Consider the following 20,664-nt stretch of genomic DNA (forward strand, 5'->3'; position numbering starts at 1 on the left):
ATGTCCAGACCCCATACTGCTGACAGCATCACTACACAAGGGGGGCAGCTAGCTAGGTTTCAGCATGTACTGGCTGACTTGGCATGATAGGAGTGTGATTGCTAACAGTAGTCACAGTCCCATCATGCCTAGGTTCCAGCACTTACACATCCATCCAGTAAATGCTGGAACCTAGGCATGATGGGACTCTGATTGCTGTTAGCAATCACACTCCTATCATGCCAAGTCAGCCAGTACACGCTGGTACAGGGTGGCTGTAAGTGATGTGGAGACCCCATACTGCTGGCAGCATCAATACACAAGGGGGGCAGCTAGCCAGGTTTCAGCATGTACTGGCTGACTTGGCATGATAGGAGTGTGATTGCTAACAGCAATCAAAGTCCCATCATGCCTAGGTTCCAGCACTTACACATCCATCCAGTAAATGCTGGAACCTAGGCATTATGGGACTGTGATTGCTGTTAGCAATCACACTCCTATCATGCCAAGTCAGCCAGTACATGCTGGTACAGGGTGGCTGTAAGTGCAGACCCCATACTGCTGGCATTATCACTACACAAGGGGGGCAGCTGGCCAGGTTTCAGCATGTACTGGCTGACTTGGCATGATAGGAGTGTGATTGCTAACAGCAATCACAGTCCCATCATGCCTAGGTTCCAGCACTTACACATCCATGCTAACACACACACACACACACACACACACACATTTATTCATATAATCATTAATTCACAGATTCATTCCCTCAATCACACACACTCATTCAAACACCCTCCCCACCCCCTTACCTGTACTGCAGCTCCCTCGATGCCGCTCACAGACTTCAGCAGGGGGCGCGGCCTCCCTCTGCCTTCTCTGCTAAAGCACAGAGGAAGTAGGAAGTCACGTGAACTCCGCTTCCTCCGTGCTGTCCAGAAGACCCTCCCACAAGTAAGTAGCAGGGCTTGAGGTGCGGCTCGTGTAAAATCGGTTGCCCTGGCTGCCGATCTTACGCGGGCCGCACCTCGAGGTCTCGCGGGCCGCATTTGGCCCACGGGCCGCATGTTGGACGCCCCTGCCTTATTTAAAAAAAAAAAACGTAAAAAAAAAGATTTCGGGCGGCCCCTTGGCTTGGGCCCCCCTGCCGCCGGGGCCCGGTCGCAGTCGCGACCCCTGCGACCCCTGTAGATCCGCCACTGCTAACTGTGAATAACGGTCAGGGACCCAGAACCTCCTCTAATGATCACACAAACCGCTATCTCCAGCGGCGCACACAGGCGCGGACCCGCATACATCTCCACACGGCCGACATAACAGTAACAACACGGCAACACCGTAAACTACACGGGTGTACACAACAATCTCCTGACCATACAAAGTGCTCGTGTTACTCCGGGACACAAGAATTATAGCAAAACATTCCTATGAGAAGGAGGACATCCTAAGAGGAATGTAATAGTCTTAAAACTTTAAGATGTAGGGTTTATAAAAATTCAAAAAAAAAATCACTTTTTATGCCCCTTTTATTATAGTCTACGGCCTACGGCCTTCCTTTTTATCCTCCCTGTTAGCATGTACCATGTTTCAGTTCTCTTATGACATAAATGAGCTCTAATGACGCCATATAATTACTAATTCACGCAAACACGAACATTACAAATGAGTGTGAATGTGCAGGTGAAACCTGTGACAGCCGGTAGCGCGGATGCAGAATAAAGGTATTTGGCGGTACTACAGACTTCCAAGAGCCCCAACACCGGCCCATTTAAACATAAAGGCATGCGGTCACCTGCTCACTAAACCGGCTCTCCTTGGCATTCTGTACCGGCGGGGCGACCACGAACCCCAAACACACAGGGAGCAGGAGCGGGTTCATGTCCTGTCACTCGTACCGGAGTCCCTCACAGCATTCTGACACAACGTCGCTTCCTGCTTCCTGCTCAACTGGCGAGAAAAGAGCGCTGGGATTGGTCCACGCATTCTAGCGGCTGAATGCTCGCTCATTATTGGTCAGAACTGATGACACGTCCTCCCAATAGCAATGCGCACCCGCCATCTTTATTCCTGGCAGCGATTACGCTACTGTTCGTGATCTGTCGCTTTTTCATTTATCTGTTTTGTGTACGGAATTCGTGTGGATTCTCATAACACTGTCTATATGTTTATTATCTGAAGCAAAACGATTGTTGAATAAAATAAATATTGTTTCCAATATATAATACTTTATCAATGCTCACTCACCCTTACACATAGACATTCATGCTCAAAATATATTTTCTGTAAGATATAACAAAATATTTTTCTGTATGTGATGTAAGGATAAAAATAAAAATAGAGATGTTTGTTGCACTCACAAGTGTATTAGAAATAGAAAGCTCGTCAAAAATCCATACTTTCTTTCGTCTTAGGAGCTTCTGTGTAGAAGATAAGAAACGAAATAGTGCAATAAAAACGATATTGTTTAATGAATATAGATGTCCCAAGACACTGTATAAAATGTAATAAATTCTCGTTTTCCGATTTTAAAGTAATAGGGATAGATTTAGTATCCCCCCACTGGCGGGGAGGAGATGTAAAAGATATGCTATCAAGAAAAGAAACTGAATGGATATATAAATTTCAAACCTACAAGAAAGACGGATTGAATGTAGAATTCGATATATCCATTTTTTTGTGAATCCATTCATTTTTTGTGTATTAATTCCCTTTTCAAACAATCAAAATTTATTTTTTCTTTTTTAAATTATATTTATTTTATTAAGTTTTTATTTACAACATATTTTATCACACATACTAATTAAAATTGCATATAAGCGTTTTTATTCATATACTTTTTATATACACGATTTTATACACATGATTTTTAAACAATATTTTTACAAGATTTCTCTCTTTTAATAACATCATTTTTACACCATGTTTGTTCCATCTGAAGGTTAATTGTTCAACCACAGAACAGATGGATATCAGTAACATAATCGTGACAGCATTCAATTAATCAATTAGCGAGAGTACAATCAGAATACTTTCTTCTACATCTCTCTCTTATGTCTTCTTTCGTGTGGGAGTTCTGTCCAACAGGATAGATTCCTAAGAAAATAAAAATACATTCACTGAATACATTGGATCTTTAAATTGGTACCAATTAATATTGTTACTAAGTTGCTACATTGTTTCACTTGCCTATTGAGGTTTGGACGGATGCCAAACCACATACACAGATGTCTTCTATCTTGAATCAGCCTGTCTGTCTTTCCTTCTGTTGGTCCCTTGATGCTCTGCCGATATATCCCTGTAACTAGAAAAGATAGTTAAATGAAAAACATTCTATATGTCATGTTTTTAACTGTATAAATCTATTTTACACACTTACCGATTTACGAATACTGCCGACTACGAGTCCCGTTGACAGAATGAAACAGAGGGTTCCACAACATCTGCCGTTATTTCATCCTGAGGAATTAAAAAAGAAAAGAAAAAAGAAAAAAGACTAAACGTGATGACGTCGAAATGACGCAAATAGAACAAGACGGCGAGCCGGGACCTTTAAAAGAACCGCGAAAACACAGACAGGATACAGATTGATTTCTTAAATTTTCTCCTGAGGAAGCCAGAATTGGTGAAACGCGTTGAGATATTTTGGAAAACTTTACAACTATTGAAAACCTGGACTTTACATGGACTTGATGATCATCCACTTATCTTTATAAAGGACACTGCTCTTACGCATAACCCAGTTGTTATGCCTACTTGTTTGTAAGTTTTTAATCTATATTCATTAAACAATATCTTTTTTATTGCACTATTTCGTTTCTTATCTTCTACACAGAAGCTCCTAAGACGAAAGAAAGTATGGATTTTTGACGAGCTTTCTATTTCTAATACACTTGTGAGTGCAACAAACATCTCTATTTTTATTTTTTTCGTATTAACTTATTACACTATATTTGTTTTATTTTTTCCCACATATCTATGCGCCCCGACCTTTGCCTATACATCATTTGTTATAACACTTATGAGGAGTGTTGATCTGCGGGAGCAGCAAGATTTGTAGGGTACTGTAATTTATTTCATATTCATTTTTTAAGACCTACCCACTCGTGAAGGTGTTTCTTTTCCGTTCTATATTGTGATGTAAGGATCTGGGGTATTACATAACTTTTAAGTCACTTAAATGCAAAATAAAACCAAACATGTCAGTGGTGACATTAAGTCACATAAAAATGATGTATTTCCAATCTTTAATCAATGTGCATTGCTATAGAATGCTTGATTCTTGTTTTGGAATCCACACAAGATATGAAATCTGAGATCGGTCTAAGCTTTTCCTTCAAGCATGCGAGCACGGTTTAATTGTTTTATTATTCAACATAAAATTTCCAGGTACTTAAAATCTAAATTTGTAAAATATAGCAAGGAAAAGGTATTTTTGCCAAATAGTAAAAGGAATTTTATTGGTGTAACAGTGCTATCCGCGTCAGGTTGGGTCTCTACTCTCCCTTGTTGAATTTGTCCTCATCAGTGTTCAAAAGCAAAGGAAATCTCCTCCCTGCGCAGATTCCAGATCTGATTTAGAGCACGGTGGTTGCCCATCAGACGGGACTGGGGTCTACTCGTGATCTTTTTCGTAGATACCAGTGAATGAAAACCACCAGCGGTCCCATAACCATTACAATGGCCGCACTCATTATCACTGCCACTAATGTTGTTTGAGGGATCCGGATGAATGAGGCGTTCTGTAAGTCTACACTTGGGGAGTCAGATCTTACGCATGAGTTGTCTTTTCCATTATATTCGTATAAAGGGGAACAGGAAGTGCAATTATTGGCAGACGACCCTTTACACGTAAAGCAGGATGGGTGGCAAGCGGCACAAGAACGAACAAGGTGAAAGCTGCTGGGCTCTGACACCTCCGCTCTCTGCGTAGACTTAAAGTATTTGGCAGGGCAGTAAGATAGACAGAGCTTTCCAAAGGTATAATATGGTGCCAAACATTCTATGCACGACCCATTTCTATCCCGCCTCAGACACTTTCTCATGACAGACTTCTTGATTTTCCTGGACATCATGTGTTCATCTGTCCCGTACAAAATCAACGTGACGTGATGTAGAAATCTGTGGTTGGTGTAGCTTCCTCTGTTCCTAAATTCTAAGGTCCAAAGGCCCAATGGATTTTCATCCCAAGATTGTGTGGTCATGAAGGACCAATCTCTGTACCCATCAGTGCTGGTATCATGTGGTCTCTTGCCCATCAGCACAGAACGGGTGCCCATAGGACTGGTAAGATAGATTTCCAGGTCACCTCTGCGACTGTAGCTGAGGGTCATTTGGGCTTGGACATGCTCAAGGGATGTTATGTGATTGGGGGACCCAGAACAGGCAGTGACATTGTAAGTCAAAATCAGATCTGAATGCACTCTTTTAGGGGTGCTCACAATTGTTATGAGGCACTTTCTTTGAGGCTGCGTTGTCTCCCATGTTTCGGCCAGCTCCACTACTCGTCCAGCATGCAAGAGTCCGTAGCCGAAAAAGTGGCTCACTTTTCTTCCCACTCCATTTATGACCCAATCGTCAGCCATTAGGTGGGCAGGACTGGACGCTCTTACCACGATATGTTGTATATCCCTCCATGTAAGAGCTGGGTTTGCCTCCAATGCCAAAGCAAGGATCCCGGCAGCAAGTGGAGTGGCGGCTGAAGTCCCGGTGTGTTTATCTGTACACGTGTGGCGTATATCAGTGGTGATAAAAGTCTCTTCCTCACCACCACCGCTGCTGTAAGTGCTTGTAAGTTTGCATGCACACGCCTCACTGTACCAAGGGACTGTTCCATGATTTGTGACACCCCCAACAGCAACAGTGTAGATACTGTTGGAGTAGCCGTCACTGTTGCAGTTGTCATTCCTGCCACCGTTTCCAGATGCCCAAACAAAGATAGATCCAAGGCCACGGCGGCCATTTAGTATTCCTTTGTAAAAAGCTTCAGAAGACAACACTCCTGGGCCATCCAGTATCTTTCCATCATCAGTGGGACCCCAGCTGGCGCTATAAATGTCAATATGCTGTGGGTTCAAACTCAACGACTGAGCTTCAACAAAGTCTGTGACTATCCCATCCAGCATTCGCACACCTCCTATTCTAGCGTTGTATGCTACTCCAGCGCCGCAGATATCATTATTGGCAACCGCAGCCACCTCGCCTGCACAGCGGGTCCCGTGGTTGGTCTCATTAGATGAGTTATATCGGGGCTGAGGGTCAGGATCGTCGTCATTAAAATCATAACTCGCTTCCGGATCATAGTTTAATGCGAGATCGGGGTGGTCCTTTTCAAGCCCTTCATCCAGAACGGTCACCACCACGCTTCGTCCGGTATATCCACGGTTCCAAGCAGTCTGGATGCCTAAGTCAAGATTTTTACCCAGGTACCACTGCAAGCTGAAGAGGGGGTCTGTGGGAACCATACTAGGCTGTCTTTTCTCCCTTCTCCTCAGCGTCTGCTGCTCAAACCAGCTAACCTTGGGTTCTTTTTTCAGTTGAATATTTCTACCCCAGTGAGGGCTGAAGGATTTCCTTTGAATGCCACGATGAGATAAATGGTAGAAATCACTGCCAAGCACCACCTGGCCAAGGTTGATGAAACCGAATTTCTGTGCAATACGTTCTGCCTCTACAGAGCCATCAGGTATGTGCACAGCCCAGCTATTTGTGTAAATCTCCAAAGTAAAGATCACATGGATCAGAACAGTAACAACGAAAACCAGAGCTATGCTCCTCATCTTGTACTGTCAGCTTACAAAAGCATCTGTTGGCCTAACGGCCAGTGCTTTTATAACCTACACTATGTCACAGTAGAAGGGCATGGCACATCTGTTACATCACAATAGCAGGGCGGGGCTCGGAACTCTCAGCGACAAGCCGGCTAGAAAATGCTTACAGTTATGATGTCAATATATAATTCTGAACCAGTAGCGTGTGATATATATATATATTATAAACACGGTATATATACACACATATATATATATATCACACTCAGACTACCATTCTAAAATATGGGGTCACTTGGAAAATAACAATTGCAAAGGGGTTTTCTAACGATTGATTAGCCTTTTAAAGTTAAACTTGGATTAGCAATCACAACGTGCCGTTGGAACGCAGGAATGATGGGAGTGATAAAGAGCCTCTGAAAAATCAGCTGTTTTCAGCTACAATCATTCAGTCATTTATAACATTAATGATGCCTGTGCTGTATTTCTGATGCATTTCATGTCATTTTAATAGACAACATTTGTTTTCAGAGACAGTTCTATGTGACCTCATACTTTTGGATGGTGGAGTTAGATATGTATATATATATATATAGATAGATAGATAGATAGATAGATAGATAGATATAATGCCAATATATTAGTAGTAATATAAACAAAACTCTTGGGGACTCTTATCAAGAGAATCTAAGAGTAATAAAGTAACAGAGTAATAAAGTGACATTTAAAGAAGCGACCTGATTAAGGGTTAAAAATTGTGTAGAAAGGGCACGAGAAGACAAGCAGTCGCAGGGTCAACCTTTGAACACTGAACAAGATGGCTCCGGATATAAAAACATCAAATCCATGGCATGTAGCTGTATGTCCTAGCAAGGTCTTGGGATAAGAACGGGATCGGCATATTGTTATCCCGACGACTGAGTGAAGATGCGACCAAGGACTGATTAAGGTCGGAGTCTGCAGTCAAACTCTATTCCTGTGTTTCCTGTACAAAATTAAATATGATTTAATGATCTTTTTTTTCCCCAGTGTGATACAGTGTTAGCTAATGCATACACACATATATAACCCTGGGGACGGTCACCTGTGGGATCCACAAGGTCCTCCATGATGACCTTATTTTAATGAGAATATACAGTAACATTAATCTAAATGCCTATGTTATGTGTTTCAATCGTCAACGTGCGCATGCCCAAAGCGCTTTTCACAGGAGTGTGTACTTATGCAGGTTCTGGTACCCTAAACACCTACTTAATGAGTAGACCATCAGGCTACGAGTTATTCTTTTTCTGCTTGTAACAAATACGTGTTTTTTTCTTGCAAGGGTTCAAAAACCTACTTTCTTGTTACCATCCGGTTTCAGCTCAGTCATTTTGTGACATAACATTGTAACAGCAGCGGCTCCAGACATACCGTGAACTCCTTGTGGATGATTGCAATGTAGGGGACACATTTTGTGTTATCCCAATGGGCAATAAAACCACCGTACATAACTATCACACTATGCAATGAAGAGATGCATACAACATACATCATACACTGCGCATCAGGCAAGCCCCAACTCTTCAACCAGCGACATCATTAATTAAGAGACATAATCAGAAGCTTTGGGAAGCAAAAGGTACAACCAGGGTTCATGGAATTTTATTAAGGAGAAAAACGACACAAAATCCTGATCCGTTTCATACATTTATAATACATCTATAATAACACAAGACAGGTGGAATTAATATAATCATTGAAAACTGTTCATCGGACTTTTAGTCACAAGCCACGTATTGATAGCGAAGTCACTATAAAAACAAAGGGGTAAACTAGCAGTTTTAATGGGTTAACAACTTCCATGTCTGCTTACGGTGAATACTTCACTCCAGTGGCGACTGTAGAAACAATATATAGGGGGGGAACACAAGATACCACAGTCAAACTGTGGGGGCATTCATAATTTCCAAAAGTAATGTGCTATGGAATTATACTTTTGTTATTGGGCTAAAATAATACTTGATCATTCAACATGGGAAGCCTGAAGCCACAATTGAGTGCGACTAATCCTTGAAATAAATATTATAACACAATAAATAACTTTTCCACTAAATGATTTCAGGGCCTTGAACATTTTGTCCCCTGAGGTCACTACAACTTCAGGAGGGCATTTTATCTCTGGATAAATATAAATTAAATAATTCCTACTGTAAGTTAAGTGCCAGGAACAGATGACCAAACACACACACCAACACAGGCTCTGTCACACCAACACCCAGACACACACACCAACACAGGCTCTGTCACACCAACACTCAGACACACACACCAGGACAGGCTCTGCGACACCGACAACCAAACATACACACACACCAGGACAGGCTCTGCCACACAGACACCCAGACACATACACCAACACAGACTCTGTCACACCAACACTCAGATACACACACCAGGACAGGCTCTGTGACACCGACAACCAAACATACACACACACCAGGACAGGCTCTGCCACACAGACACCCACACACATCAGGACCGGCTCTGCCACACCCACATCCAAACACACACACACACACCAGGACAGGCTCTGCCACTGTTAGCAATCACACTCCTATCATGCCAAGTCAGCCAGTGTATGCTGGTACAGGGTGGCTGTAAGTGATGGGCAGACCCCATACTGCTGGCAGCATCAATAGACAAGGGGGGCAGCTAGCTAGGTTTCAGCATGTACTGGCTGACTTGGCATGGTAGGAGTTTGATTGCTAACAGCAATCAAAGTCCCATCATGCCTAGGTTCCAGCACTTACACATCCAACCAGTAAATGCTGAAACCTAGGCATGATGGGACTGTGATTGCTGTTAGCAATCACACTCCTATCATGCCAAGTCAGCCAGTACATGCTGGTACAGGATGGCTGTAAGTGATGTGGAGACCCCATACTGCTGGCAGCATCCATAGACAAGGGGGGCAGCTAGCTAGGTTTCAGCATGTACTGGCTGACTTGGCATGATAGGAGTGTGATTGCTAACAGCAATCACAGTCCCATCATGCCTAGGTTCCAGCACTTACACATCCATGCTATCACACACACACTCATTCATTCATATACTCATTCATTCACAGATTCATTCCCTCAATCACACATTCTCATTCAAACTCCCTCCCCACCCTTTACCTGCACTGCAGCTCCTGGACGCTGCTCACAGACTTCAGCAGAGGGCGCATACATCTATGCACAGACATGTAGTCCATTTAATCTGTAATAACTGACAACTGCTCAGATGATCTTTAGTCACAATATAAACACAAGCCACATATTAATAGCCTGATTTATACTTTTTATGCCGACTATCAGTTTTAATGGGTTAACTACATTTCGCCCTCACAAACATGGCAGCTCCTTGAGATGAGGTACAGATGGCAGACCGCGGGAGGGCACTGGGTGTACAGAACGGCACTAGAAGCATGAAATAAATATGTAAAAAAAGTATTTGTTGTTCGGTTTTGTATATAATCCGGTCCCTCATCTGATCGCTGCACAGACACCAACATGTTTAGTGTGGCTGGTAACAGGCGGTGACCCGCCAACACGTCCTCTTCATGCGGAAGCTTTGTAATGTGTATATATATATATATATATATATACACACACACACAAACACACGAGACCAGAGCTCTCCTCATTCCACGGTAAGCTGGACGCTGTCACTTTGACCGTGATGATCGTGTTTCCGTGCTGAAAAACATCAAGAATATTACCTTTTATTCATACAGCGCTAACAATTTGTGCATATAGCCCTTCATATAGTCCATACATTCAAAGAGTCTGACAAAACTAAAACCGACAGATTAAAAATGATCATTTACGTTAAGTAAATAGAGACCGGTCCGTAAACTTACAGTCTAGAGGATATTTCGATTCAATGGCCACCATCCTAGATCAAAATGCAAAAGTTAACACATCCACCACTTTTGCTCCGGTTGCCCACCGACTTGATGAAAGGTTACATATTATGTTTAAATAATTCCATAATTGGAACCCTGCTATGTGTACCCAATAAGTAGACACAACTACCTTGAACTGAGTACAGCAGGAATGAACAGTTTATTGTTGTAAAACATAGACTGATATAGCCACAGAACTTCATTAACATAAATTAACATTGATAAACAGGTAGACAACCCAACCTTTAATCCCCTTTAGCTACCGAATATCCCCCTGGTAGCCATCCTGTTAATGGGATTACTTTACACAATGGAGTTCCTGCCTGTTTGGCAGCCAGGCTGGAGCCATCTCTGAGTACCTTGGGCCCCTGTATGACAGGTAATTCTGTCACATATCTCCCCTTTTAAAAAGAAGACTGAACTGGAGCCAGACCCCAACCGGGTCTGCATCCAGTTCAGTCGGACAGCACAGCTCCGTCGCTCCTGGAGTTGTGGATGCAGGGGGCTGGCAAAGGGCACCTTTCCCACTAACCAGTCCTGGGGTGCACTTAGAGACTGGGGAGTTCGGGTCCCAGACGAGGACAACAGTCCCACTCGCCAGGGCAGGGAGACAGGGTCCATAATCTGCGGGTAGCAGGCATGCTTTCAGTCCTCTCCAGGGGCCCCAGTGATGGACAGTTCCGTCACACACTCCATCACATATCTCCTTTTTCTGGGGGAGACTGACGTCTGATAAGACCCCACACGGCTTAACTCCAAAGTCAGTCTGTATATCCGAACCACCACTGCCAGCCACAAATTGGTACTCCCCAAAACAATTTAACAAAGGACCAGTACTCACCCAGCCGCACTCTGCTTCTCCCAAATAGTGTAACTGCCGCTGGGGAGAAGGGCCAAATGTGCCTTCTCCCTGGAGTCCTCTCAGCCGCTGGGGAGAAAACAGAGAGGCTGGGGTCCCTTCCATATGGGGTTCTGGGCTGACTGCTCGGCACCTCTCGGGACTGCAGGTGGTGACCGTAGTCCAATCCACCTGCATGGTACAAATGTTTGTATGATCCTCGGCGAGGGGAGGAAAGCCACATGCATCCCCTCCTGTATACTCCATTTGCTGGGGAGGGAGAGATGTCGATCTGCCTCTCTCCCATTGCCAACACTTCTGCTGGGGATACAGGATCCATAAAAATCACTGCCTCTGGGCAACATTGGGGGGGTAAAGCCAATGGAGCTGGGGTCACAGAGGGGAGCGGGCAGAGGCCAGCGGCACTCTGCCCCGAGGGCAGCGCTTCAGCTGCATTTGTAAAATCCAGGGGCACCACCAACTCTGTGGCTGCCTGACTGGACCCTCCTTGGTTACTGCGGTCAGGCTTGGGAACAAGTAGAACGGGTGGGCAGAGGCCAGCAGTGCTCTGCCTCGAAGCCAGCAGTTCAGCTGGGGGATCTGGCTGGGACATGCAGGGGGGGTCTTGGTCAGTTTCTGGGCCATATTGCGGGGAATAGGGCAAAGTGTCTGGGGTGAGGGAAGGGAGTGGGCAGAGGCCAGTTGCGCTCTGCTCGGATGTTTGTGCTTCTGGTGGGGGCACAATACTCACAGGATCCATTGGGGCACACTGCTGAGCACGGTCAAAGAGTTCTCGGTAGGCCTGCTCCAGGAACCATTCTTGGTAAACCAAATAATCAAAATCAGCCCACAAGTCGGGCAGGTAACAGGGCACATCTGCGAGAATCCCTTCCCTGAACTCCCAGATCTCCTCGCACCGATATTTCGATGGGCTCCCAAAATCTCGGTCCTCTTGTAGGCTTTCCATTATCAATCCCGGGCCGCCAAAGTCATCGCCCTCTGGCACGTAGTCATCCTTCAGCTCTGGACACCACTGCACGGCCTGCCAATACAGGGCCCGGTATCCACAATCCACAGTCATTTCAAGTGGAAGCAACTTCTCCAACTCAGCCACCAAGTTCTCTTGAGGCTGCTCTCCCAGGTACTGCATTCGCCAATCTAGTTGTAGCACGTACCATTCCTTGGAGGATGGGAGGACTATTCCCCGGACACCCTGGTCCACTCTGAGAGCCTCCATCCAGGCATTTATGTAACTTGCGACTCTGCTGTGCACCAACACGTCCTGTAGTGCTGGAACCATCTTTGGCTTGCTGCTGGTATACCCGCTGGTACTCCGCTGGGACCTTTGCAAGGAGGTTCCCGCCGCTGCCGCCAATGTAACAGGTTCACCAAGAGAGCTGTAGTAACTCCCAGAGATCACCCACATGTATCCTCCTGTTGTCCCCGGAATCACTTCCAGCACCAGTCAGCATGCGCACCTTGGAACCCTGCTATGTGTACCCAATAAGTAGACACAACTACCTTGAACTGAGTACAGCAGGAATGAACAGTTTATTGTTGTAAAACATAGACTGATATAGCCACAGAACTTCATTAACATAAATTAACATTGATAAACAGGTAGACAACCCAACCTTTAATCCCCTTTAGCTACCGAATATCCCCCTGGTAGCCATCCTGTTAATGGGATTAGTTTACACAATGGAGTTCCTGCCTGTTTGGCAGCCAGGCTGGAGCCATCTCTGAGTACCTTGGGCCCCTGTATGACAGGTAATTCTGTCACAGGGATTAATACATATTATTAGATATCATATTTTCTTAATTACTCTAGAATGTCGTGAAGAATCTCCCACTAAGACAAACGTAACTCACTTCCTTGCATACATGAAGAGTCCAAAGCTGACGAGTCACAATCAAATAGACGTTTGTGGCCTCGTTCCATGCCTCGTGGACGGAACGTCTGTCGATGTACGCTGCGCAGCCCGCCGGGTCCTGCAACACAAGGGTCTTGCTGTTAGCAAAACACTATCACTGTTTGATGTAGCGCCATCGTATTCCGCAGCGCTACACAATGGGCACAGAGCTCCCTCTGGTGGAGCCAGGCAGGAATGCACCATCAACCAATTCCCAGAGCTCCCTCTGCTGGAGGCACCCAGTTTTACGGTACCGTTTTAGTTTATGGGACGGTTCCCCCGCCAGACTCTCAATTTACATGCGTGAGATCAGAGATTATTCGGGACATTAAAAAGGAAAATATAGCACTGTGGGTGCAAGAAGCGGATATATATATATTAATGGGATTGTTAGCAAAATAAAGCTAATATATATATTTTTTTATATATATATCCACTGAAATGCAGAAAGATAAAAAGAAGCTACTTCTAAAGTTGCGATGGAAACATTCACTAGGTCACAGGAGTAACTTCATGTATCCTTTACATATTAGGTTGAGATTAAAGTTAGGTAGGATACACTTTTAATGTAAATATCTTTTCAATGCATAATGCCACCTCCATACAGAAAATACATTGTGACTCCCAAACACCCAAGATGAAATGTACACTCACTAGTAACGTATCCAGAGCATCAATTAATGTCAAAGAAAAACTGAAAGACAAAAACAGAACGGTAGAGAGAGAGAGAAAGCTTTTTTCACTGATTTTTATTTGGTAAAATTTATGTCATGCCGGTCACTACTTAAGTGACTTATATTTTACTTTCTATCTTTCTGCTCCAATAACACCTTATCTCCTATATCTGCCCCTGTCCAGTATGTAACTCTCTCTATTACAGTTCTCATAGCCTGCAATACCCATCTTCATATTCCCCACAATCAACTAAATTTATTCTGGGTAACTAACATTCCTTCTTCATTCCTATTTAATCTTTCTCTATTGTCTGGTACTCTCCTACAATATTCGGCAATTTACTACTTAATCATGTTTTTCTCGATGCAGTCTCATCACCTGCCCCACGTATCTTGTCCATCACAGGTAAGAGGTCGCAACTCATCATACGGGAAGGCATTCTCCAGGTAATTGTTGTAAGCGTGATAAAACATGGACTTCACTCGATCCCTGAGGATGACAAAGGAAAAAAGAAACATTAATCGCCGAATGTTTAACTAGACTCGGGCAGAATAAAGGTATTTGGCGGTACTCAGAGGCGTATCTACTGAAAATAGCGCCTATGGCAAGCACTGAAATTGCGCCCCTGTCCAAATAAAAACCCATTTACTAGCCCCTGCTGCCTATATATATATATATATATATATATATATATATATATATATATTAGTCCCTGCTGCCGATAGCGGGTATAGATCAACACGCAAACCCAGATCAATTGAAATTCACTTGTGATCTCAGCACTGAAGGTATATATCAAATAAACAGAATCAGACATACAAGTCCTGTATTTGCAGGTATACAATAATAATATATGAAACGTAGCATCGCAGGTATAGATCAACTGAATAAGACATATTAACCCTGTATTTGCAGGTACACATAAATAATGTATGGAAACATAGCATAGCAGATATGGATCTACAGCATAACACAAAAACCCAGCTTTGCAGGTAAAGATCAATTGGAATTCACATAAAAACACAGCATTAAAGGTATATTTAAAACCCCCTAAATTACAGGCATAGATCACAGGTTGCACACCGCAAAGCCAGCCCTGGCGTCCACACTGCCGACATAGAACCTGGCCAGCACCCAGATTACACACATAAGATTTGCCATCTTTGTCCCCAAATAGCCCACCACAAGTCAACTTTGTCCCCAAACAGTCCGGCCAGTGCCATCTTTGTCCCATATACACCCTGCCTGTGCCATCTCGGTCCCCAAGGCTCAAACCTCCTGCTAGTGCCATCTTTGCCCTTCCACAATTATACATCTATGATACACAAACACTTTTACAGTCACTCACTATTTCACACTTTAATTCAGACAACTCATCCACACATTAACTCATGCTCTCCCTCATTCAGACAATTCATCCACACATTAACTCATGCTCTCCCTCATTCAGACAATACATTCACATATTAACTCATGCTCGCCCTCATTCAGACAACTCATCCACACATTAACTCATGCTCTCTCTCATTCACTCAATGCATCCACACATTAATGCACACTCTTTACTTATATCTACCCCCCTCCCTCATCACTTTTTAACCCCCTCCCTCCCTCATCACTTTTTAACCCACCCCCTCCCTCACCACTTTTTAACCCCCTCCCTCCCTCCCTTACCACTTTTTAACCCCCTCCCTCCCTCCCTCCCTTACCACTTTTTACCCCCCTCCCTCCCTTACCACTTTTTACCCCCCTCCCTCCCTCCCTTACCACTTTTTACCCCCCTCCCTCCCTCCCTTACCACTTTTTACCCCCCTCCCTCCCTTACCACTTTTTAACCCCCCTCCCTCCCTTACCACTTTTTAACCCCCCTCCCTTACCACTTTTTAACCCCCCTCCCTCCCTTACCACTTTTTAACCCGTAATATGACGTCATATTTTGGCGCCCAGCAGTGAAGCAGCAGGCACCAGCGAGCGGCTTTTAAACACTGATGCGGAGGAGATAGAGGGGCGCCTAGCAACCACTCGGCGCCCCTCTATCTCCTCCGCATCAGTGTTTAAAAGCCGCTCGCTGGTGCCGGCATTTCATGCAGAGCGCCGCAATATGCCGGCATATTGCGGCGCTCTGCATGAAATGCCGGCACCGGGATGGGGGTAGAGGGCTCGTGGAGGAGAATGAGGGGCGCCGAGCGGTTGCTAGGCGCCCCTCTCTCTCCTCCGCATCAAAAAAAAAATAAAAAAATGCCGGTGAGCGGCATTTAAAAGCCGCTCACCGGCGCCCCCCTTGGGATGGCGCCCATGGCACGTGCCATGGCTGCCATACCCTATATACGCCTCTGGCGGTACTACAGACACCCACAATGACGACTCCGGTAGGAGCCCCAACACCGGCCCATTTAAACATAAAGGAACGCGGTCACCGGCAGCGCCATCTCTACCTGTAATGCGCCGCGTCCTGCTCACTAAACCGGCTCTCCTTGGCATTCTGTACCGGCGGCAGGGCGACCACGAACCCCAAACACACAGGGAGCAGGAGCGGGTTCATGTCCTGTCACTCGTACCGGATTCCCTCACAGCATTCTGACACAACGTCGCTTCCTGCTTCCTGCTCAGCTGGCGAGAAAAGAGCATTGTGATTGGTCCACGAATTCTAGCGGCTGAATGCTCGCTCAGTATTGGTCAGAACTGATGACACGTCCTCCCAATTGCAAGGCGCATCCGCCATCTTTACTCCTGGCAGCGATTACGCTACTGTTTCGTGATCTGTCGCTTTTTCATTTATCTGTTTTGCGTACGGAACGGAATTCGTGTGGATTCTCATAACACTGTCTATATGTTTATTATCTGAAGCAAAACGATTGTTGAATAAAATAAATATTGTTTCCAATATATAATACTTTATCCATGCTCACTCACCCTTACACATAGACATTCAAGTAGGCCCCGGAGACACCACGAAATAGCAGGAGGGGCCCCATGATCCGGCCTTGATTATTGTAAGGGTCAGGCTTGACCTCAGATTGGCCCTAGGCAGATCAAGTGGGCGTGTGGCCACTTGGCTATTTAAGGAAGGCCAGGGGTCGTGGCCTTCCACTTTTAAAATTTTGGAAGCAGTGAAGAAGTTTTTCTGTTTCCTATTACAAAAAAAAATAAAAAAAAATAGCAGTCCTATTTTGTCTTACCTGCTCTCTTTTTCAGTGCCATGGCTGACCTGGATGGGCTGCTGTCTCGGGTCCGGGATTCGGCGGTGCAGTTCGGGACGTCCTGGATCGAGGAGCGTTTGGCCCAGCTGGCGGCGGAAACGGCTCAGCTGTCGGCGGGAGCGACGCAGGATCCGGTGGTGCCGCAGGAGAGGTCTACGAGGACTCGGAGGACTCGTCCGCCGGTGAGGCTGAGCCCGGAGGTGTCGACTGGCCCGAGCAGACGACTTCGATCCCGACCGTCGGCCGTCGCGGCGAGTGGTGAGCAGGCCTCATCTGAGGCGCGCGAGTCGGCGGTTGAGGTGGGGTCACCTGGCTGGCGTCGTGCCAGCGAGTCGGAGGGACGACGGGACGGCGGGCGTCGTCGGCGTTCGGCTTCGCCGGCGCCTGTGTGCCGTGGGCGGCTGGATGCGGCGTCTACCGGTGGCCGGCGGGGGAGTGAACAGCCGGAGGATGTCCCGCGACGGCGGTCCCCGTCTCGGGGATCGCTTTCTTCTGCCGCGGCTTCTAGTCGGGCCCGGGGCCAGGCGCGTGGTCGGACCCCCTCCCCCCCCCCTTCACGGCGGTCTCGCTCTCGGCGGGGTTCCACCCCCCGTTCTCGGACGGGCGACCGTTATTCCCGGGATCACGGCGATGCGGGCAGCGGTTCCAGACGGCGTAGTAGGGCGCGGTCGTCTCAGCGGTTGTCGGCTACTCCTGCTATCTTCTCTACACCTGCTGCTGGCGATGAGAGCGCGTCTGGAACGGCTGTGCACGGATCTCAAGGCCAGCTCGGTGAGTCTACAGGGGATACTGGTCCCGCAGGGTTATCTCAGGCTTCTCAGCAGTCCATTGCGCATGTGGCTGGGGCGGCTGCACAGGGTCCGGTGGTTCCTCCTGGGGATTGGGGATCTCTGGTTGCAGCCTTTAAAGCGGTTTTAGACAAGTTTCCGGCTGCTTCTGCTGCTGTTCCGTCTGCTGCGCTTGGGAGCGCGTCCCCGGCTTCTGTCTGGGTGAGTGGTGCGGCTCGCGCCGGTGAAGTGCCGTCTGTCCCTGGCTCTTCGTTAGGATCGGCTGCTGTGGGGGAAGGGGGTGCCGGCGCGGGCTCTTCTGCAGTTGTGTCCCCTACGGCTGCGGCTGGTGCAAAGGAGGCAGGGGATTTGGCTCGCCCTTCTGACACGGCGAAAGGGGAAGTTTATGTTTGCTTCGAGGGCCCTTTGGGGGCCCATCTCAAGCAGGAGGTTAAGGAAAAGATATGGAAGGGTGAATATGTCGACATTTTCACCCTGCTGCCTTTGGAGCGATTTAATTTGGATAGGTCATCCAAAACGGAGGAGAAAAAGAAGGAGGATGAGGAACGGCGTAGGTTTCGGCTGATTCCTAGGACCTTTCAAAATTGGCTCCAGGCGTTTGCCATATTAGCCAGTGTTATCGGTGAAAGGGCGTCTGATCACTGCTCGCAGCTGTTCTGTTATATGGATAGTATTGGCGAAGCGCATAGGGTTTATGGCGGTTTGGCTTGGCTCCGTTATGATGAGCAATTCCGTCAGCGCAAGGCGGTGCGTCCCTCCATTCGTTGGGATCACAAGGACATTGCTTTTTGGCTTAAGGTTACGGCTCCGGTACGTCAGCCCTTTTCAGGGTCTGCCGGCGGAGCCCATAGCTCGCCGTCGGCGGGTCCCAGAAAGGGCTATTGCTGGCAATTCAATGAAGGCCAGTGTAAGTGGGGCTCCACTTGTAGGTTCAAACATGAGTGTTCAGGGTGTGCCGGTTCCCACCCCCTGTCCAAGTGCTTTAAAAAGGCAAAAGAGGGAAAGGCCTCTGGTGCTGGAGGAAAAGGGGGCGACTCCGGTGAGGGTAAATGAGATGGTCCCCTGGTTGGATAGGTATGCTGATAGGCAGGCGGCGGAGTTGATTTTTTCGGGTTTTTCGGAGGGTTTCTACATTCCGTTTCGGGAGGGGGATGTTTTTCATGCCCCTCGGAACTTGAAATCCGCTTTGTCGTTTCCTGGGGTGGTGGGAGAGAAATTGGCCAAAGAGGTTGAGTTGGGGCGCATGGCGGGACCGTTTGATAGTTCTCCTCTTCCTAATTTGCGGGTTTCCCCTTTGGGTGTGGTGCCCAAGAAGGAACTGGGCAAGTACCATTTGATACATCACCTCTCCTTTCCTAAGGGGGGATCTGTTAACGATGGTATTGATAAGGAGCTGTGTAGGGTCTCATACGCTTCCTTTGATTCTGCCTTGCATTGGGTTCGGCGCTATGGCCGTGGTGCCTTGTTGGCTAAGTCCGATATAGAGGCGGCCTTCCGGCTATTGCCGGTTCATCCGGATTGTTTTCACCTCCTGGGCTGTATGTGGGATGGGCAGTTTTTTGTTGACAAGTGTTTGCCTATGGGGTGCTCGATCTCCTGTTTTTATTTCGAAACGGTTAGTTGTTTTTTGGAATGGGTGGTCAGGGAGGAGTCTGGGGTTCCGTCCGTCATCCATTATCTGGATGATTTTCTGTGTGTCGGTCCGAGTGGTTCTCCGGTCTGTGCCATGATTTTAGCGACATTGCAGGGGGTCATGAGTCGTTTCGGGGTTCCGTTGGCCCTGGATAAGACGGAGGGCCCTGTTACCCGGCTGAAGTTCTTGGGCATCGAAATCGATACGGTGTCTATGATTTTCCAGCTGCCCGAGGATAAAGTTACTGATTTGCGTTCGTGGGTCGGTCGTTTCCGTGCGGCTCGAAAGGTTACGTTGCGGCAGTTGCAGTCCTTGTTGGGGAAGTTCAATTTTGCGTGTCGCATTATCCCGATGGGGCGGGTTTTTTGCAGGCGGTTGGCTCTGGCCTCAGCGGGCGTCCGTTCGGCTCATCATTTCATTCGGATTACCTCGGAGTTGAGGGAAGATCTCGCTGTTTGGGACGTCTTCTTGAGTGAGTTTAATGGGAAGGCTATTTGGATGGACGAGGCGGTGGCTAGCATCGATATGGAGTTTTATACTGATGCTGCTGGTGGCGTGGGTTACGGGGCTTTCTTCCAGGGTCGGTGGAGCGCGGCCTCTTGGCCCGCGGCTTGGACAGCCTCTGGGCTTTGCAGGAATCTGGTGTTCCTGGAACTCTTTCCAGTTGTGGTGGCTGTGGAACTCTGGGGGGATTTGCTGCGGAATAAGAGGGTTCGGCTTCATTGTGATAACATGGGCGTGGTGTTGGCCATTAACAATGTTTCTGCTTCCTCCCCCCCTGTGTTGCGGTTGCTGCGGCATCTCGTGTTGCGCTGCCTGCAGTTGAACATGTTTTTGACGGCTGCCCATATCCCTGGCGTGGACAATTCTATAGCGGATGCTTTGTCTCGACAGCTGTGGTCGCGTTTCCGGGAGCTGGCACCGGGAGCATCGCAGGAGGGTC

General features: G+C 46.9%; 1 pseudogene; it reads right to left on the bottom strand.

The window, feature by feature from the left end:
- Positions 1 to 3,422: 3,422 nt before the first annotated feature.
- Positions 3,423 to 6,437, bottom strand: LOC149276426 (proprotein convertase subtilisin/kexin type 4 pseudogene; annotated as a pseudogene).
- Positions 6,438 to 20,664: the final 14,227 nt, after the last annotated feature.

This window comes from Sceloporus occidentalis, unplaced genomic scaffold, assembly GCF_023333645.1.
Source record: "Sceloporus occidentalis isolate IW3139 unplaced genomic scaffold, rSceOcc1.0.p SCAF_240, whole genome shotgun sequence".
NCBI lineage: Eukaryota > Metazoa > Chordata > Lepidosauria > Squamata > Phrynosomatidae > Sceloporus > Sceloporus occidentalis.